The 26788-nt window shown below is 54.2% G+C and overlaps 2 long non-coding RNA genes across 2 annotated transcripts; both read left to right on the forward strand.

Moving 5' to 3' along the window:
• Nucleotides 1-11704: 11704 nt before the first annotated feature.
• LOC123288300 (uncharacterized) lies at nucleotides 11705-13932 on the forward strand. The gene is made up of 4 exons (XR_011505617.1): nucleotides 11705-12108; nucleotides 12270-12316; nucleotides 12477-12599; nucleotides 12724-13932. It is a non-coding gene; the product is annotated as an uncharacterized lncRNA (long non-coding RNA).
• Nucleotides 13933-19602: 5670 nt separating this feature from the next.
• On the forward strand, nucleotides 19603-25403 carry LOC123287711 (uncharacterized). Its single transcript, XR_011505618.1, has 4 exons — nucleotides 19603-20695; nucleotides 22873-22943; nucleotides 24353-24479; nucleotides 24708-25403. It is a non-coding gene; the product is annotated as an uncharacterized lncRNA (long non-coding RNA).
• Nucleotides 25404-26788: the final 1385 nt, after the last annotated feature.

The following is a 26788-nucleotide window of genomic DNA, read 5'->3' on the forward strand; positions in this document are numbered from 1 at the left end:
CAAGCACTCAGAACAGTATCTGGTATAAAGCAGGTACTCAATGCCTGTTCGTCAGATGGAAAGAGGAATATTCAAAATCCTTTGAGACAGGCATGTTATTTTCACAACAGAGAGGAAGTAGGGCTCGAGTTATGGGGTAGGTGGCTTGTCCAAGGTCAGAGCCGGCGATACCCAGATTCGAGTCCTCGTTTATTTTGCGCTGCTGAGTATGGGCCATCTGGGGTGGGCCCTGAGCTGGGCCTGTTCTGAACTTTGAGTTGGGGGCGGGGCAGGGGGCTTCCCCGGGGATTTCTGCCTGCAGCCAACCAGCAGCTCCTTCTGGGAGCCCCTCCCTCCCCTCCTGACAGGGTGAGGAGGGCTCCTTCCCCTTCCTGCAGCTCCTTTCCACCCCCGTGTCCTGCCCCAGCCTGGGAGGGGCCTGCAGGTGCAGTCCAGCTCGCTTCTCTCCCCTGACAACTCCGTCCCTGCCTGGGCTGGAGTCCACACCCACGGGCCCTGGGCGCCCCTGGGAGGCCCCCACCCTGGTCTCTGAGTGGCTCCTCTCCCTTAGATGTGAATCCGGGCCCCAGAGTGGCCACACAGAACATACATCTTAAACAAACACTTCTCCTTGCTGTTTATCTCCCTGGCCTTTAAACAAACTCTTTCAAAGGTTTCTGCTGATAGGAGAGATTTACTGAAAACCATTCCTTGCTTAAAAGCCCTGGGTTTACGCTGCCGGGGTGGGGGCAGCGGGGCCTTCAAGCCTGGAGTTTCTCTGCCTCTGGACCACATGTTTATCCTCCAGGCCTTGATAGAGGAGCAACACAGACTAATCTTTATGGAAAAGAACATAAGAAAAGCAGGAAAGGGGAGGGGTGGAGACCGGGGGAGAGGTTTGCTTCTTGTCATTGACTCCAGGAGGCTGTGTAGGGTCTGGCGGGGGAGCGCCCACCCCACGGCAGCCCTAGGGGGCGGGGTGCAGCGCCCGGGAAGGGAAGGGTGCGGCTCCCTTGAACTTTGGACAGAAGGCCCTTGGGCAGGTGAGCCTCTTCTTGGGCCCCCACCCCCAGACAGAGGCCGCCCCCAGACTTGGGCCTCTCCCAGTTGGGGGCCAGGCCGGCAGGGCAGCAGTCACATGACTGTGTTTACTCCTGTATTCAACCCACATTTAGGAAGCACCTCGAGTGTGCCAGGACCTGAGGTACAGAGTTGAGTAATCGTTAACATTTATTTCAACATTTCTGTGGGCCTGGCACTATTCTAAATTGTTTACATGAATTAGCTCATTCAATACAACAGCCCCAGAAGTAGATTCTAGAATTATCCCAGTTTTATAGAGCGGGAGACCAAGGCACAGAGAGATTACTGGGCCACACCCCAGAGGTTATGGTTTAATTGGGATGCAATCTGGGCATCCTAGTCTAAAATGCATCCCAAATGGAAAGCTACTACCACTGGGATTGACAGTCTTTTTTTTTTTTTTTGAGGAAGATTAGCCCTGAGCTAACATCTGCTACCAATCCTCCTCTTTTTTGCTGAGGAAGACTGGCCCTAAGCTAACATCCGTGCCCATCTTCCTCTACTTTATACGTGGGACACGTACCACAGCATGGCTTGCCAAGGCCAGCCCCGGGACTGACATTCTTGTTGCCCCCTCCTCGTCCTCCCAATGATACAGTATTTCATCAATTCTAAGGTGCACATGTCTCTGAAATCCGAGATGTGTCTCTCAATCCATTGACAGCAGCATTTCTTTCTTAGTGGAACATAAAACAACGGTGCATCTTACAATCTCCAGTTCGAGGGAATTTAGTCATAGACAAGTAACCTCTGCTACCTGTGGGGCCTGGGCTGGGTGGTTTGCACACATTATCTCATTTAACCCACCTCCCAAAGTTTTGAGATAGGTCACAGGAGCACCTCTGATGAGCAAACTGAGGTGCCAAAAAGTTAGTAACTTGGCTAAGAGCACCCAGCTAGTGGGAGGTGGAGGCAAGATTTGAACCCACGATTAAGTGGCCTAATATTTATTGCTGACCCTTGAAAGGGGCTGTATACTTTTCAAGCTGTCTTCACGCTGATTTTGTCCGTTGAGGAAGACTCTGAAATCCAGAGAGGTGAAGTGGCCTGTTGTTCTAAGTTGCACACCTGACTTCTCAACCAAGAATGTGCAAGACCCGCTGGAGTTTCTATCAATTTTGTTTTTTTAAACCTACCCCGGCTTTGCAGACAGAAGCTGCTCCTAAGTGGGGAATGGGGCCGGGGAAGTGGGCCAGGGCAGAGGCCTCTGAGACTGTGGGCGGTCCTGGGGTCCAGGCGCTGAAGGCTGGAGCCAAGGCCTGTCCTGGATCCTGCCAAGGGCAGAGGCCCTGGGCAGGGGCAGATGTCATTGCAAAGACTCCTTGACTTCCTACTGGAGCTTTGTTTGTGACGTGCAGGGCTGTGGCTGCAGGTGGGGAAGGGAGCGGAAGGCAGGTAGGAATTTCCGCTCCTTCCTCCCCATCGCTCAGGAGGCTGGAAGCCACTGCCCCTCCTCCATGTTTACCCTGAGTGGGCCACACCCATCAGGATGGCACAGACTGACACCCCCTTTCTCTCCCCACCTGCTCCAGGCCAAATATCTTTCCCTTCACCCTGAAAGCTCTTTTCAGCACCAGGCCCTGAGCTGGGCTGGGCCTCCAGGGAAGAAAGGCAGAGTGTGAAGAGGAGGCTAGGGGTTGGGTGAGGTAAGATGGGAGGTGGCAGGTGGTCCAGGCCAGGACAGAGTTATTCGAGTGACTGTCTTGCCCTCGTCACCTTTCTTTTTGTGTTATGTTTTTATATAGTGACATCTAGTTTCTAAAACCTTTCCTCCTCCCCACCAATTCTTGCTCTAAGAGACTTCACTCACACCAAGGTAAACATGACTGATAACAGCATCTACAGTGGCCCTTTCAAGAGAGAAGCCCATTTTGGCAATGGCCTCTTTGTTTGTCCATTCATTCTTTGATTACTTGACAATTTCCTTCGGCGTTCCTGGAGACCCTCCATCCCCTCTGAAAGCCTTAGCTGGGACATCTCTGAGCCCTTTGGTGGGCTGCTGTCCAAACTTTGGCCTTTGCCAATAATAACAACCCCATCTTCTTATACAACTTGTAGGTATATCGGCAGCAACCCAAGCTCTCTTTTTCACTATTCACTGAAAGGAAATGTAATTCATCCTCATGAAAAAAAATTGGGGGACTTTGGCTTAAATGAAAGGGATGGTGCTCTAACAGTGGAATTCCAGGAATCAGCTCATCAGTTTATTCTGCTTTGGCGGAGGGGCTGAACTCCTCAGGGCATTTGGGAATGAGTCCACCCAGGACATCAGACCTTGGGTGGAATTTCCTAACGGGGCCACTGGCAATCAGAGCTCAGGATTTGTTTCTCTCTCTGTCCTTCTCAGTAGAGAAAGGGCTCTAAGAGAAAGGAGACAATTCTAAGCTCGGAGCTGGAAGAGACCCAAGAAATCATCTAGTCCAGTAGTTTACAGAGGGTAGAGGGGCTTAAAAGTGGTACAACCCTTTAACGAACTTAATTCACACTGAAATCCAAAATATAAAACAGCTAAGAGTTCTCGCTCTCGTTGAAGTGGGGGTGGGGGGCTGGACCCGCATGTTCTGCTCCCCCGATTACCCCCTGAAATGGTCCAAGCTCCCCTATAGAACTCCAAAGCTCGAAGAACGCATCTCAAGTCCACAAGGAGCTAGTTCAGTGATCCATTCTACAGACAAGGAAACTGAGTCAGAGCATGATGAGGAGATGGTGGTCCTTAGGGTCCTCCACTCTCCCGTGGCCTGTTTGTGGTTCACATTAATTCCCTGGACTCGTGATGTGTCCTCCTTTCCAACTCGACCTGCAAAATCCAACCACCCTTCAGGCTCAGCTCAAACGCCACCTCTCGTCGAGCGCTCCCCCATTCTCTCATCCAGTTCTGCCCCCCCCCACCCCGCCCGCTGTTCCTGGGGCTCACTGTGTTTGCACTGCTCTTAGGATCAACTTCTCTCGCATTTCTGTTCATCCAGAGCAGGTCTCCCACTGGACCACTGGGCTCTCTGTGGTCAGGGACATCTTTTTTGTCTTAAGCATCCAGCCCGTGAATAGGTGTGCAGGCACAGGGAAGCTGTTGACATGTTTTCTGGGGTGAAGGTGAGACGCTTTGCCCATGGGGCGGGGTGTCTGCCTCCTGGACAGCCCTAGTTCTCATCAGCTCAGCGGGGGCAGCGTTGCGTTTGATTAGACGGTTGCTCTGAGACCTGAGGCGGGGCGGAGGAGGGGCCACAGAACCTTTAGAGCCTGGAGGGAGGGGCCCTTCCATCCCAAACTGGCCCCTCCCCCAACCCCAAGAAGACGGAGAGCAGAAAGGGGGGCGGGAGAAGAGAAGCCAGGCCCTCACACCTCCCACCACCGCTGATTTCCCTCTTCTCTGGCATTTTAAGAGCTCAGACTCAAACCCTTCAAGGGCTTTTGAAACAATTAGATTAGCAAGTGCCCAGAGCTCAGTCTAATAGCTTAAAAGCCACTTCAGGCTCCAACGGACCCAGAGTAAAGCCTGGGGGTTGGGGTGGGGAGAGACCCGAGAGGCACTGTCGCCCTGCTTCCCAGGCCTTTCTTGGTGACCAAGGGCTGGGCCACAGGTGATGCCAAAAAGGGACCTTCGATTGTCCCCATGGGCAGAGCCACTGTAATCTCTCTGTCCTTTGCCCACCCCACCCCTAGAGAACCCTCACACTTAACCCTTCTCTCATACACCTGCTCGTGCAAATCCCAGCATCCTTGGGGTGGGGGTGGGGGGTCAGGGCAGGTGTGTCCACAACCACTTTTGAGAGTTAGAAACTGACTGGCCCAAGGTCAGCAGGTCCAGAAGGGTCAGAGGCGGCCTTGAGGTGTCTGGCTCAAAGATGACGCTGCTCCTCTGGGATCTTTTGTGATTTGGGCCTGAGGGTCTTTTGCAATCTCTAAGTAAGTTCCACCTCTCTATCTTCCTGCTTACTCTTCCCCCCAATCCTGGTTTCTGTATCAAATTCCTCTCTCTGGCCCAAGACATTGTCATGCTCCCTATCAGGTAGGGTCACATCTTCCCAGGAGCCTTCGAGCTCTTCCCTAATTTGGCCTGACCTCACCTTAGCTCCAGCCCACCTCTTACCCTCTACTCCTCCACAATCCAAATGAAGACACCCATTTATGTGCCCAGCACCAGGCCAAGTGGTGGGGACATTGGGATGAATAAGTCATGGACACTGCTCTCAGGTGACACGATCTAGTTGGAACATAGAAATATAAAGAGATTAATTTCTTTGCCAAATATTTGTTGAGTACCTGCTAGGTACCAGGTGATCTTCTAGGCCCCAGGGACATCAAGGAAAACAAAATAGAACAAGGCCCCACACTCATGGAGCTTATATGGTGGAAGGAGAAACAGGAAGCAACATATAAGCAAAGAGATATATCATCTGCCAGGTAGAGATGAGTGAGTGAAGGGAAAAAAAGCAGCAGGGAAGAGAAGGATCTCGGAGGTGGGGACATTTGAGCAGAGACCTGGGGGAAGGGTGGGAACAGCCTGTGCAAAGGTCCTGAGGCAGGGGTGCCTGTGTGTTCAAGGAGGAGCAAGAGGCCAGTGTGACTGGAGAAGAATGCGTGAGGGGAAGAGATGAGGAGACGAGTCAGAAGGAACAGGGGCCAGACCATGAGGGGTTCTGTAGTCTCGGTGAGGTCTTTGGATTCTAGAGTGAGATGGGAGCCATTAGGGATATTGAGCAGGGAGTGACATAAGCAAACATATGTTTTACAAGGCTCACTCTGGCTACTGGTGTAGGACAGCCTGGAGTGGGGGCAAGAGTAGAAGCAGGGAGACTAGTTAGGGGGCTACTGCCACAGTCCAGGCAAAAGATGGTGATGGTTGATGTTGGGTGGTTGTTGGGGTATTGGGAAGTGGTCAGATAGATAGATAGATAAATAGATATTTATTTATTTTATTATTTTTTTTTTTTTGAGGAAGATTCGCTCTGAGCTAATGTCCGCTGCCAATCCTCCTCTTTTTGCTGAGGAAGACTGGCCCTGAGCTAACATCTGTGCCCATCTTCCTATACTTTATATGTAGGACACCTGCCACAGCATGGCTTGATGAGTGGTGCGTAAGTCCGTTCCCAGGATCTGAGAACAGGTGAAACAATTAGATTGAGTCAAACCCTGGGCCACTGAAACTGAGCATGTGAACTTAACCACTGTGCCACCGGACAGGCCCCTAGAGATAGCTTTAATACAGCATAGACGCTCTATTATGAGCACACAAGTCAGGGATGCCTGGCGGACCTGGAGGCGGGGCTGGGCTGTTGACAAGAAAGGATTGCGGAGGTTTGATCACAGAACTGAATCTTAAATAAGGAGGAATTGGTCCAGACAGGAGATGGGAGATGGGCCAGAGGGGACAGGAAGTGCTGAGGTGCGTGCTTCACGTGTTACAGGGAGCTGGGAGCAGCACAGCCCGGCCAGAGCGTCATTTAGAGGCAAGGAGTGGTGTGGGGGGGGCTGGAGCGGATGGGGGGGCTGGCCCCCAAGGGCTGGGAGCCGAGTGGAAGAGTTTGGGTTTCCTTCTGTGGGCAGTAGGGAGCCACAGAGGGTGTCAGGCCTGACCGCATCCTAATCTGATTTGTGCTGGAGAAAGATCTCTCTGGCTGTGGAGAAGGTGGGTGGGGAACTGGCAGGACTGGGGGCTGGGAGGCCATCATGAGGCTGTCGCAGTGATCCGGTGGCAGGTGAGAGTGGACTGGACCACAGCAGCCGTGATGGGGTTTGAAGAACTGTTTAGAAAGGAAAGTGGCCAGGAGGTTCAGACGCTGGCTGATTGGATAAAAGGATTAGAAAACAGAGGAATAGAGAGGGACCCACGTTCAGCTCCAGCACCCTTGGACCAGATACGAGGGGCCCCCACTTCAGGACCTCTTCCAGCGCTCCTCACAAGGCAAGCAGTCTACAGAGCCCACTGGGAGCCCCACTCCTTGCAGGTCACTCTCCAGATGCCCGCAGCCTCGGAATTCTCTTATGCAGGACCTGTGCGGGCTGCCTCCCCAGTTCCACCCTCCAGTGAGAAGCGTGCCGTGCTGCAGGCCGAGGGCGGGCATGTGCACAGAGCTTGGGTGTGCAGACCGCGGATCCACCGTGAGAGCTCTTGAAGCCCTTCTTAGCTGAAGGTGAAGCCTGGGGCGGGAAGAGAAAGGAGGCAGGCTGGGGGCAGGGACTAAGGGAGCCCAGAGGCAGTTTCTCCTTGCATTGCCCTGTGCAGAACTCCAGGAAGCCGGAGAACTCGAAATGGGAACGTGGCCTTCCAGATCTTCAGAAGGTGTATGTGTCAGCATAGGAGAATGGAACACATTTTATTTAACAGTTTGTTAACTTGATTTATAACTTTTTAAATATTTAGACATATGGAATGTGGGCCTCCATTTGTACTTTTGCCCGTCCAGGAGGAGCAGTGGAAAACCCCCAGGGCCAGGATTATGTCTTATTAGCCTTGTTCACCCTCCCTCCCCCGACCCCACCCGGGGCTCCCTGGGCCTTGGTCATGTCCATCAAACTGGAAAGAGAATCAGATCCCAGCCTGATCGTGGGAGCTGTGGACTTGATGTGGCCCCTAGGGAAAGGCGAGTCAGGTGACTGACTGCGGAGGCCTTTGGATGGTGCGGCTAGGGCAGGGGAGGACAGACCGGGGCCCAGAGGGTTAAGAGCAGAACTGAGGCATGCAGACTGCCAGGGGTTCAAAGCCCAGCTCTGCTCTTTGGGATTGCGTGGCCCCGGCAGGTTGTTGCATCCTGCAGGGCTTCAGCGGCAATCCCTAATTGCCCCACCTCACAGGTACTGGGGGAAGATGCAGCGGGCATGTGGTAAGCTCTATGAAACATCTGCTATTACTATCACATAAAGTGGCCCGTTCAAGGGAACTTTCAAGCTAAGGGGCAGCTCCTGGCAAATCAAGGAAGGAGTCCCAAGTTGGTTTTGGTGCTGGATCTTTCTCTTCCCTCTTGCAGGAGTTCCCCGTGGAGGGCCACTCAGTGATCCGGCTGTCCCTCCCAGGGGCCCCCCCTCCCCCCGCCCCCCCACCTCCAGGTGCCCCTCCCCTGACCCCCCAGCCCCAGGGCTGTCTGCTGTTTCAGGTAACTCCCTCTGTTCTCTGCCTCTTCAAGCAACACCTCTCCATCCTCTCATTCCCTGGAGGCCTTGCAAGCAACTCACTTGCTTACTCTGGAGGCCCCTGTTCACAGGAAGATGCCCGTGGGCAAGAATGGGCCCAGCACTGTGCAGAGTGCCCTAGACACATGGGCTCTTCAATCCTTTTAATAATCCTATGAGCATCCTATGGACGTAATCCTGTTTCAGACACTATTATCCCTATTTTGCATGTGAGGAGACTGGAGCAGAGAGAGGTTAGGTAACTTGCCCAGGAGTTCTCAGCGGATAAGGTACAGAGCCAGGACTAGTACCCAAGAATGTGTGGCCGCAGTCCATGCCTTCCCGTCGGGAATCCGGCCTTATTCCCAGCTCCTGTGACACGCCTGTCTCCTGGAGTTTAGACCTACTGGAGACAAGGCCCTGTCCCAGACGAGGCACGCCCATGGCGGGTTGTAGGCACTTAGCAGGACGACGGTGGGTTGATGTTCTGGTTTGTTGGGGAGAGGAAGTTCCTTTGGTTTCCCTCAGATTATAGCTGAGGACCTTCCAGGCAGAAATACAAACAAGCAAACAAACAGAACAGCCGTCTCTCTGCAAGGGCCCTGGGCTCTGAATGGGTCTGGAAAGGAAGGACTTTGTGTGCTGGAAATTCTGAGGCTTGCTTTGGCCGTGTGGGTTCCAGTGGAGGGGACTCCTCCACTCTGACCCTGTTTTAGCCCCACAGCCTGTCTCTACTGGGGACCCCAGAGGCAAGCTGCTGACGGGCTCCTTGGAAAGCTGCCCGACTTGGGGAGCAAAAGCCCCTGACATGACACTCAGCCATCACTTGCTTTTTTTTTTTTTTTTTTAAAGATTGGCACCTGAGCTAACATCTGTTGCCAATCTCTTTTTCTTTTCTTCTCCCCAAAGCCCCCCAGTACATAGTTGTATATTTTAGTTGTGGGTCCTTCTAGCTGTGGCATGTGGGACACCGCTTCAGCGTGGCTTGATGAGTGGTGCCATGTTTGTGCCCAGGATCTGAACCAGCAAAATCCCAGGCCGCCAAAGCAGAGAGCGCAAACTTAACCACTCAGCCATGCGGCCGGCCCCCATCATTTGCTTTTGAGTGAAGACAGAGACATTTGATTCTGGCCCCTGCCCTCCAGAGCTTACAATCTCATAGGAGGATGGGCATATACACCAGGGGAGTTTCATGTGGAAAGATCACCAGCTGAGGCCTGCCTTCTGGTCCAGACGTGAATTCGTTGTGTGACCTTGGGCAAGTCACTTACCCTCTCTGATCTTGGTTTCTCGTCCATAAAATGAGAAAGCTAGGGTTAATCACTGGGTTAAACCTTGGTTTTTCCTCTTAGCAATGGGACCTGTCATTCCAACAAAATCCAACACAGGACTCTGCCCAAAAAGTAGAGCTGCTCTGCTTCTGAGAAGTGGGGAGCCCACTCTGGCTTCTTTCTCTTCTTTTCCGATAATTGCTCTCAGTGTCTCTGATTGTAAGGCCTGAACCACACTGAGAAAGCTCAGGACAGCTTTCGTGGAGGAAGTCGGGTGGACTCAAAGGCTAGAAGGATTTTGATGCGTAGAGGGGTGGAGCGGGCACACCAGGTGGGAAGTAGGATGTGAGAAAAGATGCAGACACAGAGACAATAGGCAGGGTCTATGCTGGCACAGAGGCAGCCTGGCTGGACCAGGAGTCCTACAGGAGAAGAGTGGACAGAGCCCAAGGAAGGGGTTCCCAGGTGGTATCCGTGGGGACTTCACAGGAGCATCGAGGGGCAATGATTATGTCTGCAGGCTCCTTCCTACAGGAGGGCGTGGTGTGCCCTGCTGTGAGCGGATGGGGAAGAACCAGCTCCAAGGAAATAGTAAGAATAATAGTGTCCCCTTCAGAGGGTTGTTTGAGGGTGAAATTAGTTCCTGTGCCTAAGGCCCCAGAACAGTGCCTGGCAGGCGAAAAGCACTGTAACAAGCCTTTGTTACACACATTCAGACCAGAGTGCACCCTGAGGCAGCCAAAGTGGTGCATCCTTCCTGGCTTCTGGCCTAGCATTGGTAGTGATGGCTTAGAATTCGCTAGCTTCTATGCTCAACAATTATGGTGATTATGAGATGTGTATGTGCCTGTGTGTTGGGGGCGGGGGGTGGGGCGGGGGGTGGGGAGTGTTGCTGCAGGTGTCCTTCTGCAGCTCCCTGACACACACACACTTCCTCCCTCAGTCCTTCCTCTGTTGCTGGGGTGCTCCTGGCCACCGTCCCACCCTCCAGAGCCCCTGATTTCCTTCCCCGCCCGCTGTTCCAAGCCCACACCTTGCTCTCAGCCTCCTCCCTCCCCTCTCCCTCAGCCCCTGGCCCTCTCACTCACCATAAATCTGAAACTCTGGAGTGTGTGTGTGTGTGTTGGGGGGCCGGGGTGGGGGGGAGCCGGTGGAAAACCAGCAAACCAAACCAACCCCAGCTAATGAAAACGGCGATAAATCTCTGTCTATCAGGTTTGTTGTGAGCACAAACATTGCCAAACAAGGGCCCAGATGGCTTGCAGGCCCTCCTCCCCCGGCCTGCAGAGCTTTAAATGGAGATGGTTGCTTTCTACATCTATTTACTACTCGGAGATGGGGGATGATTGAGTCCAGGGTGCCTGGCCAGGAAACAGGGGACAGGCCTGGTGGGAACCCTCTGCGCCCCATACCTGAGCAGGACTCCTCCAGCCAGTCCCCGACCTCCCCCATCCCTGCTCCTGGAGACAGCTAGGGAGAAGCCCCCTCTGACAGAGCCCGAGGGGGGAGGGGAGGGAAAAGACAGCCCCTGGGCTGATGATGTTCAGGCCTCCACAGCCCAGCCTCGACCTGCTCCAATTCCCAGACACACACCCGTGGGCAGCCAGCCCCAGATCCCCACTGTTGCTTTCAAAGTCCTTCACCCCCTGCCCAGAACTTTCCATCCGGCCAGTTAAAGCAGGCTCTGCCTTCAAGCCCAAGCCAAGCCCCACCTCCTCCAGGAAGTCTCCCCACCCCTAGTTAGTCCTCCTGGACCTCTCCGGGCTCCATTCCTACAGCCCTGGCCCCTGGGAGACACGTGGTCATTATGGGACGGCTGCTTTGGAGGTGGACAGGGCTTCACCACTAAGCCGAGGGACCTGGTGCAGGTTAATCTGTCAACCTCAGTTTCTTACTCCGTAAAATAGGTATAATTATGGGATGGTCATGAGGATTAAATGAAGTGAGTATAGAATGTGCTTAGCAAAGAGAGGGGCACAGTCTGAGAGCTGTGTGTGTGTCAGCATCTATCATAGGTGCCACACAGTCACGACTGGACAGCACACTTCTCCGTGCCCTGTCTTTTCACAGAGACATGCATGCAGGTGTGTGTGTGGGTGGGGGGGGGGGCGGGGGGGAGGGGGGTCCTAGTTTGGGTCCCCTGGAAACAGACCTGGAGACAAGAACTTGCGCGCAGGTAGTTTATTTGGAAGGTGGTCCCTGGAAGCTGGAGGGAGGGAATGGGGAGGGAGAAAAGGGTGGTTAATGAGCGAGTTGCTGTGGCAATGGGGCTCGCTGAAGAACACAGGGGAGGACATATCTTAGAACTGTCCCTTGGAGGGCTGAAGCAGCCAGGGTATTTATCCACCCACTCATTAGTTGAGGGTTGACCCTGGGGCTGTAAGTGCCTGGCACTTCCCAGCCACCCTATGGGCTGAGTAGAGCTCCCTTGGGCCCAGCCCTGGAGGAACTGTGCAGGTGGGAGGCAGAAAGGCTCCTTGGGGTGGACAATCCCACCACTACCCCCTTGCCATCACAGCTGCGGCTGAACTACGAGGCAGCCCCAGAGGATGAGGGGGAGGTGTCATAGCATCCTCTGCTGAACTCTTCTCTTTTCTATCCCTGCAGCGTCCAGGGCAGCATTTTGCTCTCAGTGGGCACACCATAATTATTTGTGGACCAAAAAGAGGTATGGGCTAAGAGCTGGGAAAATCTAGATTCTCCCCACTACTCAGTTTTTAACTCATTTAACTTGCTCAGTGATGCTGAGCAAGATGTACGACCACTCTGGGCCTCATCAGCTCCTTCTGTAAAATTGGGACATTGCCACCTTCTCTGATTTTCCCATAGCCCTGTCGTGGTAAGCTGGAATGGTCTTTCAGGAGTGCTCAGAACAGGTAAGGTGTGGCTGTGATGTGTGGGCCGGGGAGGTTTCCCTACCTGGGTGTTAGCCAAGCCAGAGGTGCCCAGTGGCACACTATTCACACACGCTCTGGGGTCAGAACACACAGGTGTGTTCTTCTGGGCTCTCTCCTGTATCTTCCTATCCTGTGACAGCTGCAACAGCCAAGGATCAAGAAAGAAAAGAACAAAGGGCTTTGAATCGCTGACTCCTCGGTGGAAAGAATCCCAAAGGATCCAAGGGAATCCAGTGGGATGCTCGGTGGTTCCTTATTTCTGGTCGGTAGTGGGGTTTGCCAATGGCTGGCAAATGTAGAAACCATTAGTACAGAAATTTTTTTTTTTTTGGTGAGGACGACTAGCCCTGAGCTAACATCTGCTGCCTATCCTCCTCTTTTTGCAGAGGACCTAACAACCTGAGCTAACATCCTGGCCCTGAGCTAACATCCGTGCCCAACTTCCTCTACTTTATACATGGGACACTTGCCACAGCATGGCTTGACAAGCGGTGTGTAGGTCTGCGCCCAGGATCCAAACCAGGGAACCCCAGGCGACCGAAGCGGAACATGAAAACTTAACTGCTGTGCCACCGGGCCGGCCCAGTACAGAAATTCCTAACTTGGGGGTCTGGGAATCCCTGGGATGCCCATGGATACGCTTTAAGAGCCCCTAAATCTCTTGAAAATACATGTAAAATTGAGCGTGTGAGTATATGTGTGCACATGAACTGCTGTAAGTTGGTAATCTGGAGCTTCCAGCAAATTCTCAAAGGGGCCTGTGACCCAAGAAAAGTAGATTTGCCCTACCCCAAATCTCCCATCTGAAAGGGGAGGATACTGAGGCCAAGAGAGGGGACATGAACTGCTGGGTCACATTAGGGGACAGACGAAACCCAGGGTCCCTCAGCTTGTGTGGCTGTGTGGGTCACTTCGGTCTGCACAACCTGAAAGGCAGGCCTGGCTCCCCAGGAGGCTGTGTGAGAGCCCACAGCACAGTACCGTCTCTCCTTGCTCCTGGAGAGACATCTCAAAGGCACGATGTTCCCTGGGGGTGAGGGTGGGTGCTGAGGTCTGTTCCCACGGAAAACAGAACAAGAGAAAACCAGACCAAAACTGGAAACGAAAGGAAGTCCCTGTCACCGAGAAGCTTGGGCACATTAGCTGGCCTCAGTTTCCAGATGTGGAAATGGAAATGATAATAATGCTTACATGTCTAAGTCGTGGGGAAGATTAAAGGCGACCAAGTGAGCGGAAACAGCTTACAAAAAGGAAGCTGTACACAAATGCTAGTGACAATCACTACAGTGGAGGCCTGGTGAATATTGTTGGCTGCTGGGAGGAAATTGTGGACCACCTGCATTACCCAATTCTGGACAACTATGAAATTCTCCTGCAGGCCCTTGCAGCCTAAGAGGCCTGGTTTTGGAGTCAAACCTGAACTACATCTCAGTTCCACCACGGGTGCATGTGTGTGACCTTGGACAAATCACTTAACCTCACTGGGCCTCAGATTGTTCATCTGCAAAGTGGGGACACACACCTACCTGATTGGGACATTATGAGGATTTGATGAGTTAGTGCAAATGAAAATGCCTATAACGGTGACTGGCATATAAAAGCGCTCAATAAACATTATCATTATTTTTTGTTCCTGTTCCTTGCCAATCGTAACTTCAAGCAGTTTATTTGTTCCTTGTGAAGTCTCTGTCTCCCCACATCTCTGTGTTCTCTGCTGGCACGTAAGTTCTGTAGCTTAAGGACAAGCTTGTTTTGTTTACAGTTGTATCCCTCAGCCTGGCACACAGTATGCAGCAGATATTAGTTAAATGAATGAGTGGAAATACACAGTCCGTTTTTAAGGATGAGAAGGCACTCTGACAATGTGAGAACACTCGTCAGTCTGGACCAGTCCCAAGAGGGACCCGGAGCTGTGCCAAGAGTCCTTTAGGGGTCAAGAGAGTTGGCCTCTGGTCCTAGCTTAACTGCTGAACTGCTTCGGCCAAGTCGCTGGCCCTCTCTGGGCCTCTGTGTGCTTCCTCCAAAAGCGTGGGAGCCCTGAGATTCCAGGGCTTCCCCCTTAGAGGCTGGCCTCCAAGGAGCTCTGACCAGATCCGGAGTGTGGGATTTCGGGATAATTCAGCCACTTAATTAATGAAGCGGAAGGAGAAGTGGGAGAGAATACAGGCGGGGGTGGGGAGGTGGGGGATGGGGGATGGGGAATCCAATCCTGGAAGAAAAGTCAACACCGGGCTGCGGCGCTTGCCAGCTGAGGGTGGGAGTGGATTTGGGGAAAGCCACGCTGGGCCAAAGCGCCGAGCGGCTGCGCGCGCCCCGGGAGCGTGTCTCCTCCGCGGCGTGTGCGCCCGGGCCTCGGCCCGCCCCTCCCTTCCTCGCGCGCCTCGCCAGTTCCCGCCGCCACTGACTTTCTGACTTCTTAACTTGTCAGCAAATCCCAGAGTTAAAAATGCACACGCACCCCGGCCAGCCGCCAGCAGGGCCGTCTGGCCGCGGCTCCAGATGTGGGGCCACCGCGCCGGCCGCCCGCCCCGCCGCGCAGACTAAACAATCGGCCTTGGCCGTGAGCGCAGCGCAATTCCAGATGCCGCGTCCCTCGCGCCGCGCGCTAATTGGGCCGCGGGCGCGAGGCTCTGTCAGCGCGGGCAAGGCCCTGCCGGGGGCGGCCTTGGCCCGGGGCCCGTCCGCCGAACTACCTAGGGCGGGGGCGGGGTGGGGGGAGAGGGGAGGGAGGGCGAGGCAAAGAGAGAGAAAGAGAGTCAGAGACAGGGACGCACGAAGAGAGGCAGACAGAAAGAGAGACGTTCTCAAAAGGAGACAGAGAGCTGCAGAGATAAAGGGAGAACCAGAACCACTGAGCCCTAGTCAGATTTAGGAGAAAGACACAGAAAAGAGGGAGAGACACAGCCAGAGATGGAGAGACTTTCGGAAACAGAGGCAGGGCAGAGCGGAGGAGAACAGAATAAGAGGCTCAAAGGCTACAAGGAGTAAGCGCGGACGGGCCGGGGAGCACCCGCCCAGGAGACCCACATGGCACCGCCGGGTCGCTGCCGCGTTACGGGTGTCCACCCCTCCAGTTTTACAGAGCTTCCTTCTCACGTTCTCACTTTTTAGAATTCTTGCTAGACCCCGGCGAACCTGGGGCTGGGTCCGCCCGCAGGAGGAGCCTGGGCGACTGCGCGGAGGAAGAGCCCTCGCCCCCAGAGGAACCTGAGCCATCGAGAGTTCAGCCCCAATCCTGGCTTGGAGACCTGGCCGCTGCGGGCAGGTGCGGGACGGGGCTCTGCGGGGCTTTGCCTCGAGGCAGGAGGATGCCCCGAAGGACTCCTGCAGGGCCCCTCCTCCACCAGGCAGCCAGCCGGCGGCACCCTCCTTCCCCTGGCGCCCTGGGACCTCGTCAGCCCCGGAGACAGGGGGATGGCAGGTTAGCCGAGGCCCAGAGCAGGGAAGTCCACCGGGGACCACCCGGGGGAGCCCCCCCCCGCTTCGCGTTGCGCCCCCGCCGGGAGGCCCGGGCGCCCCGGGGGTGAGCGCGGAGGGCAGTGCGGCGGCCCGGCGGCTCTTGGCGGCCCCTCTCTGACAATCTTTCCTTTGTTTGTTTTCTTAAATCTGGGAGGCCCGAATTCCTGCCGGATTCCGTAGGTTTCACTCAGGAAGGAGGCGCCCCCACCCCCACCCGCTCTCCCGTCGGGCCGGGCTGCCGGGGAAGGCAGGTTGTTCCCGGAGGCCCGCGGCGCGCAGCCCTGGCCCGGGGCTGGGGAGCGGGCGCCCGGCGCGCCGGAGAGTCCCGGGCGCCCTGCCCGCGCGCGCCACCGCGCAGCCCCGCCGAGGGCCACGGCAGCCTCCGCCGAGAAAACTTAAAAAAAAACAAAAAACCAAACCAGGAAAGTTTGAAAAGACACAAAGAGCAACCCTCCCCCCACCCCAACCTCATTCCACACCCCTCTACCTCTCACACTCCCCCCGCCCCCTATTTTTTTTATTTTTGGTCTCCAAACTTGAGCCTCATTAATTTCCAAAAAAAAATTTCCCCCAATAAAAGGCAAACATGGAAAGAAAAACAAACTATTAGAAAATAGAGGAGGGAGGAAATGTTATTTAAAAGGTTAGCAGACCGCATCATTTTCCAATGATATTATATACTCCCAGCAGTATCCAAAATATATATGGGCCCTGGGCCAAGAATGTAAAAAAAAAAAAAAAAAACTTGAAAAAACCCTCACTTAGACACAACATCTGGACCTGGGACCGAACAAACCCCCCATTTATCACACTTAATCCTCCAATGAAGCAATCGACAGTTGACTTCTGTTTTGCTAATTTAGCTGCTTTCAAGTGCCGGCCCAGTCCAGACCGGGAATTCAGTGTCACTTGCGGAGGGCCTGCCCTGCCCCCGCCCGGCTTCGCTCCCTGGGCCCGGCCCTCCGGCCGTCGGATCGGGAAGAAAGACCATTAAAGAAGAAAGAAACGTTTTATGGATTCCCTTTACCCCCACCCACTCAGGTCAATGAAAACCTCGACTCTGACCTTCGTCTGCCCCCTCGCCCAGCACCCTGACACCCATTTCCTTGGTGACACTTCCCACACGCTCGCTGCCTCCCCCCTCAGACTCGGGGAGCAATGGCATCAGTCGGCACAAACGCCAGCAGCTCCAGGCAGTCACCCTGCTCACCGGCTGCTCTTCAGGTTGACTAGGTGCTGCCAGCCTCCTGCCTGGCACTGCGGGGTGGCCTGGCACCTTGACCCTCACCCTGGGAGAGGGAAGCGGCGGGAGGGTCGTGGTGCTTGGCAGAGGGGAGCCTCCATCTCCCGCTCCCCCAGGAAGTGGATGGGAAGCAGGAGGCCCCGAGGTGGAGGCCCTGGGCCAGCAGCTTCCGGAGACAATGGGGTCTTGTGAGGGCGCAAGCAAGCGGGAGAGAGAATAAATCAGAGAGACTATATCATTTGAGGATTAGTCAATAAATCCCTGGGACCCTGGCCCAGTGGGGCTGGTTCCAGAGGCATGGCTGGCTGGGAGTGCAGACTTCCTTCCTCCCCAACTTTCTCTTCCCCTCCCCAGAGGCCTCCATGGGTCTCTCCTGGCCTCTCTCTGTCCATCTCTTAGTCTCTGTGGCTCCTCTCCCAGACTTTGGAGCCCACGGCACAGCCTTTTGTCATTCCCCTCCCTTGTCGCTGGGGACAGTTGTACAAGGGGGCAGGGAAGGTTGCTGGCTGGGAGCACCTGCAAACAGAAGAGGCTGGAGAATGTGCCCACTCCTCTTCACTCAGATCCAGCCTACCCGCCAGGCCTGGCAAAGGCCCCAGCAACAGCCTACACTCCCAAAAGAGGCCTCCAGCACCCCCAATCCCAGTCCTCTACAGGCTCTCCTGACAGCCTGGCTGGGCCTCGGACTTCTTGGGGGAGAGACCCCGAGTTTCGGCCCCAATCCAGATGCAGTCCCAAACCTCCTAACCCCACCTTCCAGGGCCCACGGAAGCCTCAGATCTGGAGCATCATCCACATGGACCATACTCATTCCCGCAGGCATTTATGAGCACCTACTGTACGCCAGGCAGTGTGCTAGACTCAGGATATGGAGCTGGATGGGACTCCTTGCCCCTGGGGGCTTTAGCCTCTACTGGGCCTTATGTTCTGTTCATATGGGGATGTCATATTACCCAACTACACTGGTTCAAAAAGCAGTCACTGAGCACCCGCCATGTGCCAGGCCCTGTGGTAGCTACTGGGGATCCAGAGATGATGGAAGACCATGTCTGTCCTCAAACTTACCAGGGAGACAGACATGCCAGGAATTAATCCTAAGAGAAGGCAGAAAGTAAGAGCCCAAGTGAGGCATTTAGAAAAACTTCAGGGTGTGCCCAGAGGAGGGACTGACTCACCCTGCCTGGGATGGGAGGAGGGGTGTGATGGACCCCAGGGTGGTGGTGGGGGAGCCCCATTGCTCTAGCTCTTCAAGTCCATCCTGGGAGCAGTGCAGCCAGTGGCTAAGAGGAGGGGCTGGTACAGGTCACCCTCTTGCTCTGCCACATCAGCTGTGGGATCTAGGACTCCGGAGCCCCTTTGAGCCTTGGTTTCATCATCTGAAAAATGGGACTAACAGTAGTAACTACTTTATGAGGATCTGATGGGATGATACAGGGCAAGCAGCTGCCATATGGGGAGCTCTGAATGTGCATTTTAATTGTCTTTCTGTCAAAGGATGTGGACAGACCACCTTGTAGCCTTCCTGTCCCCTTCCCTGTGTCCTTTCTTCCCAACCTGAGGACCTGGCATGGTGTTGGGCACCCCGTGGTGGGAGTGGTGGAATAAATGGGTGGGTAAAACAGAAAACCTGTCAGACCCTGGCTCGGGTGACACTGGGTAGACAATGCTGTGTGCAGTGGGTGGTGGGCCTTGAATGTGTTGTCTCCTCCCTCTGATACCCGGCCACGGGCTAGGTGAGCCATGATGGCTGTTCTTGCTCTGACATCTCCAGAAGCCAAGCAGAGCGGGACCCCCCTAAGCCCCTTTCCCTTGCTCAGCAGAAAGTCTAGAAATGTCTTCTGGCTTGGAGCCACTATTCTGTGACTCTGGTTTGGGTTGAGTCCTGACTTGCTGAGTGTCCTTGGGCAAAACATGTCCCCTCTCTGGGCCTTGGACTCCTCGTAGGTAAAATGAGTGGGTTGGACTGGATGCTCTCCAGGCTCCATTGCAGCCTTTGTCATTTATGTCTGCTTCTCCTTTGAGCTGTGGGAACCTCATCTTCCTGCTCGTCTGAGGGTGTGGATTTCTGCTGTCCCATTTCTTGCCTGCTTTTTGGCTTTCCTCTATGATGTCCCCCTCTTGCTCCCTTTTTACTCCCCTTGGCTAGCCTCTTCTCTTTCTCTTTCCTCCTCTTCCTCTGCCACAGTCCCACAGCCTGGAGAGTGTGTGGATGAACTGGTGCTCGAGTCCTTCCCCCGGCAGCTTCCCCCTCCCACCTCTACCTGGCTTCTTGACCTCCGAACAGAACCTGGACCTGAGAAGCTGTGCCTCTCCATCTGTCCTCTTGGCCGAGAGTGTGTCCATAAAGGCCTGGGGGTGCCCTGACCCTTGAACTCTGACCTCTGAGAGAGTGGGAGAATGGCATCCCAGCTGGACCAAGAGAGCGCCTAATATGGGTCTTGTGTCCCCAGAGACTGGCAGGCTCTGTATTCCCACGCTGCCCTCCCTCCCGAATCCCAGGCTCAGGGAAGGGGGCAGGAAAGGATGCCTTTTCTAAGTCCAGCTGACACTCACCCCCAACCCACCCTCCTTCACAATGCCAACTCCCACCTCTGAGGCTGGGAGAAGTCCATCCTTCACAGAGGCCCATGTGCGTGGAGGTTATCTTCATCACCAAGGAACCACTCATTATTGTCAGGAACGATTTCCAGAGAGCCTAGTGTGCGCGAGGTACTGTGCTAGGAGCCAAGAGGAGGTGTCTGTGTGGTGGTGGAAGGGAGTGGGGCAGGACAAAGGCTGGGGGAGTCCCAGGGAGGTGTGCCACTGCCAAGCCTCGGCCCGTGGGCAGAGAGTTTGGCAATGCCTGTGCGTGGGCCCAACTGGAGTGACACCTGAGATGGAGCCAGGTCCTGGAGGCAGGTAAACAGGACGCGGTGTGCTGGGTGTGGTGGAGGGAGAGGGGACCATGGCGGGGGGAGGCGCACAATGGGCCATTGTGTGCTCTGGAGTCACTGTCACTCCTGGGACTCTGGGCTTCCCCTTCCACTCCATCACCCTCCCACTGGGCTGTCCAAATATCAAGATATATGGAAGGTGCAACCAGAGGCATCTGCTTTTGGACCCCTCTCCTCTTGCCTAGACCACAATGGACCAAGATGGCATGGTGGGTGCTGCATGGCCCAGGCTTTGTTTGTCTCCAGCCGTGAGGGAACAAGAAGGGAGCATCTGGTCACTGGGATGTGACTGACAGAGATCTAAGTCTGGTGATTGGGCTGTGGGCTCAGCTGGGCCACTAGCAAGCTGTGTCTCTCCTTGGGAAATCACATAACTGCCCTAAACTTCAGTTTACTCAGCTGTAAAATAGGCTCAGAGTGACCCTTGCCCTGTCTACCTGGTGGTGTTGTGTGGTGTTGTGACAGAAGCTTGGACACTGTCAAGGGCTGTACAAAGGGCAGAGTTGGCTGCTTTTGTTTCTCTTGTTACTTGCTGCAAGGCTCCTTCTGCCTGACGAAGCTCCTCTCCTGGGGGCAGGAGAGGCCAGAATTGATGACCATCCCTGTGGGACTATTGAGAGACCCAAGGACAGGAACCAGGATTCAAATCCTCAGAGTATTCAGCAAGCCGACCTTCATTCAGTCACGTTCAGTCTTCCCTGAAGAGAGCAGAGAGGTCTCGGGGTAGGATGGATTCTCTGTCATCCCCTCGGCTTGAGGTCCTTTCCAGCCCAAAACTCTGGGAGGGAGAGCCCTCGGGAGGTTCCGGGTAGAAGAACGAGACAGCCATGCCATACATAAACCAAGCTTCCCGCTCCTTCTCTTGCCTGCAGGTGCTGGTGAGCTGGGTGGAATTAAATAGGACTGAGTGTTCCAGGAGGCATTGCTCAGGAAGCAAAGGATGGAAATCCACCTCCAAGTAGTTCAAGCAAAGGAAGGATTTATTGACTCAACCAGGAAGGACACACACACACACACACACATTGCCATGCCTCAAAAGATACCACCGGCTTTCTCTCTGGCGTTCTTTCTTGATCTCATCCATATCTTGGCTATTCTTTCTCATGTGCGAAAGCCTCATTTTTGCCCCTCCCTACTGCAGCTGGGCCTCCTGTCAACAGCACTGGGAGAGTGGGGAGGGAAAGGGATGTCAGGGCTCCTGTCTGCTGGAGGGCAAGGAGGGGTGCCTAGAGCAAGGCAGCATTTCACGCTCACATCTCAGGAAAGAGAGCATTCCACCCCTCCCAACACCCTCTGTCTATAGAATCCTAGGGGAGGACTCCTATTGGTCTAGTTTGGGTCATGTGCCTACCTCTTGGACAAATCAGGTGGCTAGGAAAATAGTCTGCAATGATTGGCTAGGCCTGGCTCGTGGTCCCACCCTGAGGCCAGAGGATGGGGGAATGGTGATTGGAAGCCCCAGAAAATTACACAGAATCCGGGAACAGCTGTTCTGTGAAGGAGGGGATGCAATCAACAAGAGTGGACAAGGCTGCTGGAGAGACACAAACAAGAAGTATCCCCCACATGGGGGACAGAGGAAACAATTTAATAAACTTGGTACACCTTCTGGGAGCCTCAAATTTTAGTCCAAGATATTTTAGGGAAAGATTTTAATGACATTTTAAAACATTATTTTTATTTATAACACACATAGCTATACTATGGAGTAAAATTCAAAGTTTATGTAGACTTCTAAGATAAAAAAGAAGATATCAACAACGTTTGGGGCTTGCAGTAGGCCGTTTTCCTTATCCAACCCTCTTCTACCCCTTGTGTATTTTTTAAGCTTCTCTGATGTTAAGGATGGAGATGGGGTTGGAAAGTTTGACATGCATTAGGAAGGGAAATAACATGGATTTTGGAGCCAGAGAGATGTGGCTTAAAATCTTGCTCTGCCACTTTGTAGCGGTGTGCTCTTAGGAAAGTCACATCCTCTCTCTGAGCTGGTTTGCTCCCCTGTAAAATGGGTACCATGGTGCCTGCTTGGGAGAGGGGTGGTGATAAGGAGTAAGTGGCCTAACATGGAAACGCCAGTGCAGTGCCTGGCTCCAAGCAAGACACTTTGTAAATGTCAGCTCTCACTTTCTTCTTCCTGTGTCTGCAGGGCCCTCAGGGCTCCGTCAATCCAGGGAGCAGGGAAGGGACCCCACACATGGCCCCTGGCTAAACCTCTGCCATTTCTGGCAGAAGCTTCATGACCCTCTCCTCTTGGGGGCTATAACCACAGACATGAGCATGGTGATAACTGGCTTCCGCCACCTTGTAGATACTGAAGAGGCAATCAGTTCTTTGCTAGTGTAGACACAACATCACCCACAGAGAGGGAATTCACTGTCCCATGTTCCCAAAGCCCTTGGTCCTAACTGCTGTGGTTCACAGGAACCAGCAGTGCAGCGCTGCATTTACCTGCTTGTGTGTCTCTTGCTGCCACCAGTTTGTGAACTCCTGCGGCGATTGTCTTCTCCACCCCATCTCTCCGGTGCTAACACGGAGGCCGGCCTGGAGTAGGGGCCCAGGGATTGTTCAGTGGCTTAGTGAGGAAATGAATGGAGAGACCTGTTGCCCTGGGTCACTTTTTGTCCAAGTCACAACAGTGACCACCATTGAGCCATTACAATCGATCAGGCACATGCTAAGAGCTCTTTCATTTGTTCTTTCACATAATCCTCAAAACAACCCTGTGTCATAGGGACTATAATTTGCCCCCATTTTAGAGATGAGAAACTGAGGCTCAGAAGGTTAAGGAACTTGCCCAAGGTCACCCACTCTGTAAGCGGTGGTGTTGGAATGCAAATCCAGTTCTGTCAGATGTCACACTCAGGGAATAAACCTCTACCGGCTTCTTTCTTCCATCCCAGGTTATGCAGATGTGTGCAGAGAAGACGGCTGCGGTGCAGAGGAACCCCAAGAAATGACGCGGAAATGAGGGGTACACTGGAGAGAGAAAGGGCTGGTGATCAGAGAGGCTGCTGGGTGGGGGTGGGGGAGGGGGAGTAGAAGGGGGCTCTCGAGGGCGGGAGGTCATGGGGAAGTTCAAGAGGACTAGGGGTCTGGGGAGGCGAGGAGTGGTCAAGTGCTGCAGGAGGAGGGCTCAGGGCAGCGTCTCCCTGTCAGAACTGGCTGGGGCTGCGAGTCAGCCGTTCAGGTTGTTTTCTAGCTGGATTGGGGGGTGTTTAATATTAATAGTAATGACTGTGGCGGGAAGATAATAGGCCTCAGTCAGATTAGAAGGGGTAAGCGCTTATCTCTGGCTGCTGAAGACACATGTCTTTCACCTGCTCCTTTAATATCCCCCCCTCTTTCATTCCACCGCCCACCCCCTCCCACCAGCCTAGAACAAAAGGGGTATTATGGGCCGGGGCGTTTTCAGGCTGCAGCCAAGGAGACCTCCCCTTCCCCCTCTGCCCCTACTCCCCGCTCCCAAGTTTGAATGAGGCTTTTTCCTCTCGCAAGAGATTAGCTCCGTTTGACAAGGCAGTGAACTTTGGGAGGGGTGACTGGGGGTCTCCTCCGGGAGCCTCCAAAATGCTGCTGGAGAGAGACCCCGAGAGACACCCAGAGACAGACACACAGAGTCAGGGCAGACAGACAGACACAGAGAAGGAAAGGCATCGAGGTAGAATTAGACTCTGAGACATGGGGAGCCCCCCCCCCACCACCACTTCAGGATGTTGGGAAAAGGGAGGAGAGACAGAGGAGGAGAGACAGCGAGAGAGACAGACAGACACACACACAGACATCCACAAAAAACAAAGAGAGAGAAACACACACGTACACACTTGTCACCAGACAGACTGACCCAGAGAGAGACAAAGGCAGAAGGAGAGATGGAGGGACAGAAGATATAAAGATGGAGACACCAAAGAGACAAACAAGGCTGAGGAGAATAAAGGAAATGCAGGGAGGAAAAGGAAGAAGAGAAGGTGAAATTGGCAAGAATCAGGGAAAAAAAGGAGACTTAGAAGGAAAATTGCAGGCTGGCTGCTGGGCCCTTGACCTTGCTGGGGCCGGCTCTGCTGACCCTGGCCTTGAGCCCCTTGCGGAGGCAAGCGGCTCTGGAGCACGTGTTTTCCTAGCTTGAGAGGACTAGGGGTCCATGGATCATGGGCAGGGGGAGACATGGACGAGAGAGGAAGGAGAGACAGACTGGGAAGCAGCCCAGAGACGAAGGTAGTGAGCTGGGAAGGAGATAGACAGAAAATGCCAGAGGGAAATGGGAATTTCCCTGATAAGGCAGCTCCCAGCCTCTGGAGGGACTGTCTGATGGACGGGAGCAGGTGTGGAGGTGATGGGCTGGGGGACAGGGCTCTGAGAGGGCTTCTTCTTGGGGTCATATAGGAAGAGGATTCATCACTTCTGCTGGCGGCAAGATGGAGCGAGGAGGAAAACCAAGGACCACTTTCATCGTTATTAAGATCCTCAGCCCCTCTGGTGTTGGAGAGGTCCCATGGCATACCAGTGAAAGGTGAGTTGTTAGACCATGACAGTCCTGGGTTCAAATCCCTGCTCTGCCACTCCCTGACTTCAGGTAAAGGACAAATACAGCTTAGCCTCGCTTTCCCCATCCACAGAGTGGGAATAACAACAGTGTCTCCCTCAAGGGTGGTTGTAGACTCACATTAGCACAATGTATTTGCCATCACCAGAGACTCAGGGTAAGGACTAACATCTATTGGCTGCTTACTGTTTGCAGGCCCTGTTCCAAAGCATCTTTCAGATATTATCTCATTTAAATCTCAGAACAACCCCTCCAAGAGCTAACCGAAGAACACTGTCAATCACAAACCCTTCAACGGTGGAGCCGTGATTTGAACCCCGATAGCGATAGCTGACTGTCTCTCACACTGCGTACTGTCCTCATTAATGAGACACACAGTCCCGATCTCCACCGTCCAGAAGGAGCTGCACAGCCTTTTCAGGAGGGAAAGCTAATTTTTATATAGAATCTGAAGGGGCTTGTGGTTCTTGCTGGTGGCAGAGCAGGCGAGGCAGGGGGACGCTGGTAAACGTTCAACAACTGGCTCTCCAGGAGGAAAGAAAAGCGCTCGCCAGTTTCCAAGGTGTAGACACTCCCACCGTGGCCGACTCCCAGCTCCCACAGTGACCTTCACTCCATGGGGAGTCAGGAAGAGATGCCTGCCTTCCGCTCTGGCAAGCCCGCGTGAGCTGGCTCCTGTAGTACCCCCAGCATGTGGGGCCCAAGTGGCCGGTGCAGAGAGAAGATGACTATAGTGTCGCCCCTCTTTTCCCCCTGGGAGCTTCCAGCCTCATTCAGAAGAGAAGGGGCACATGGTACCCACACTCGGCGCCAGTGCCAGGTGTTATGCAGGAGGTCCCAAACCAATGGCACATGCTGTGGAGTTTGTAGAGGTTCCCAAGCGGGACAGGATTGTGGGGAGTGGCTGGTGCGGGGGGGGGGGGGGGCATCTGTTTTGTGTATCCCTCTGTCCTCTGCAGCTGGGAACTCCTAGAGGATGGGGAGGCCTCTTCTCCTCCCCCATCCTTCATCAGTCCCTGCACCCCTTGCCCTCCCAGGTGCCCAGAACACCCCTCTGGGTGCTGTGAACTCCTAGCGTGTGGCAACAGCAATACTGGGGGAGGGGTGGCACCAAAGGACTGAGGTCCCTCCTCCTCTGGGGACCCCAAGTGCCTTCTGTGAAACCAAATACTCCCTCAATCGCCCACCCGGACACCTGACTCCCTCCCGGGGCCCACTCGGGGGGCGTAAGCCGTTTCCTGTCTGGGTCTTGGTAACCCCCTGAAATCCCGGCCTCCCTCCCCGATCCCTTCCAAATGCTTATTAAGCCGTTTGCAAATCCAGGGCTGAACTGAGCGGCGTGAGTTTAATAAAGCAGAAGACAGATGCCATCCATCATAGGGGCCCCGGGTGGGGCGCGGTGAGCTGATGCACTCACACCCTCTGGCTGCTTCTAGGTCAGCCAGCCACACATCCGGACAGGTCCTCTCCTTGCCCACCCTGGCTGAGCTCCCCGTGTTCAGGACCACCTCCTGGCTGCATGTGGCTACCCCTTAGGTCACATTCCTGCCACAGATCCCACCCCGGGGACACTGGCTCACTGTGGACAGAGAGAGTGTCTGGGAATGGAGAGAGAAGTCAGCCCGACCCCCGCCTTCCATGTGGATTTCTGTAACAGGCAGGGCCCAGACTAGGATACACAATTGCAGCGGGGGCCCCAATCCTCAATAATCAAGATAAATAATATATTGATGTAATATTTTAAAAAATCAAAATTAATGCCCCCAAAATCCATGATAAATGAAAGACCAGTTTTAAATAAAGACAGGATCAGTCTCACTGGTTGCTTTTGTCGCCTCCGTCTCCAGTACAGCCCGTGGCCGCACTGACAGCAGCCAGCTCAAATTCAGCGGATTCAAAAGCAAGTTCCTGCTCTGCCCCCAACCCTGCTCTTCCTGCAGTCTCCCCACCTCGGGAAAGGCAGCTCTAGCCTTCCAGTTGCTCAGGCTGAAAACTCTGGAGTCATCCTTGACCACTCTCTTTCTCTCATACTACACACCCAAATTTTAGGAAGTCAGGTGGGCTCTAATTTCAAAATATACCACTTCTCATCATCTCCATTGCTGCCCTTCCGGTCCCATGTCACCCCTCTGTTCAGAATCCCCCATGGCTCCCACTGCGCTGGGAGTCAGGCCCTTACTATAGCCAAGGCCCTCTGTGGTCTGTCCCTCCCTTCTCTGACTTGCCTCTTGTTATTCTCTCCCTTGCTCCCTGTATTCTGGACATGTTAGCTGGCT

The sequence above is a fragment of the Equus asinus genome, chromosome 8, assembly GCF_041296235.1.
Source record: "Equus asinus isolate D_3611 breed Donkey chromosome 8, EquAss-T2T_v2, whole genome shotgun sequence".
Lineage (NCBI taxonomy): Eukaryota > Metazoa > Chordata > Mammalia > Perissodactyla > Equidae > Equus > Equus asinus.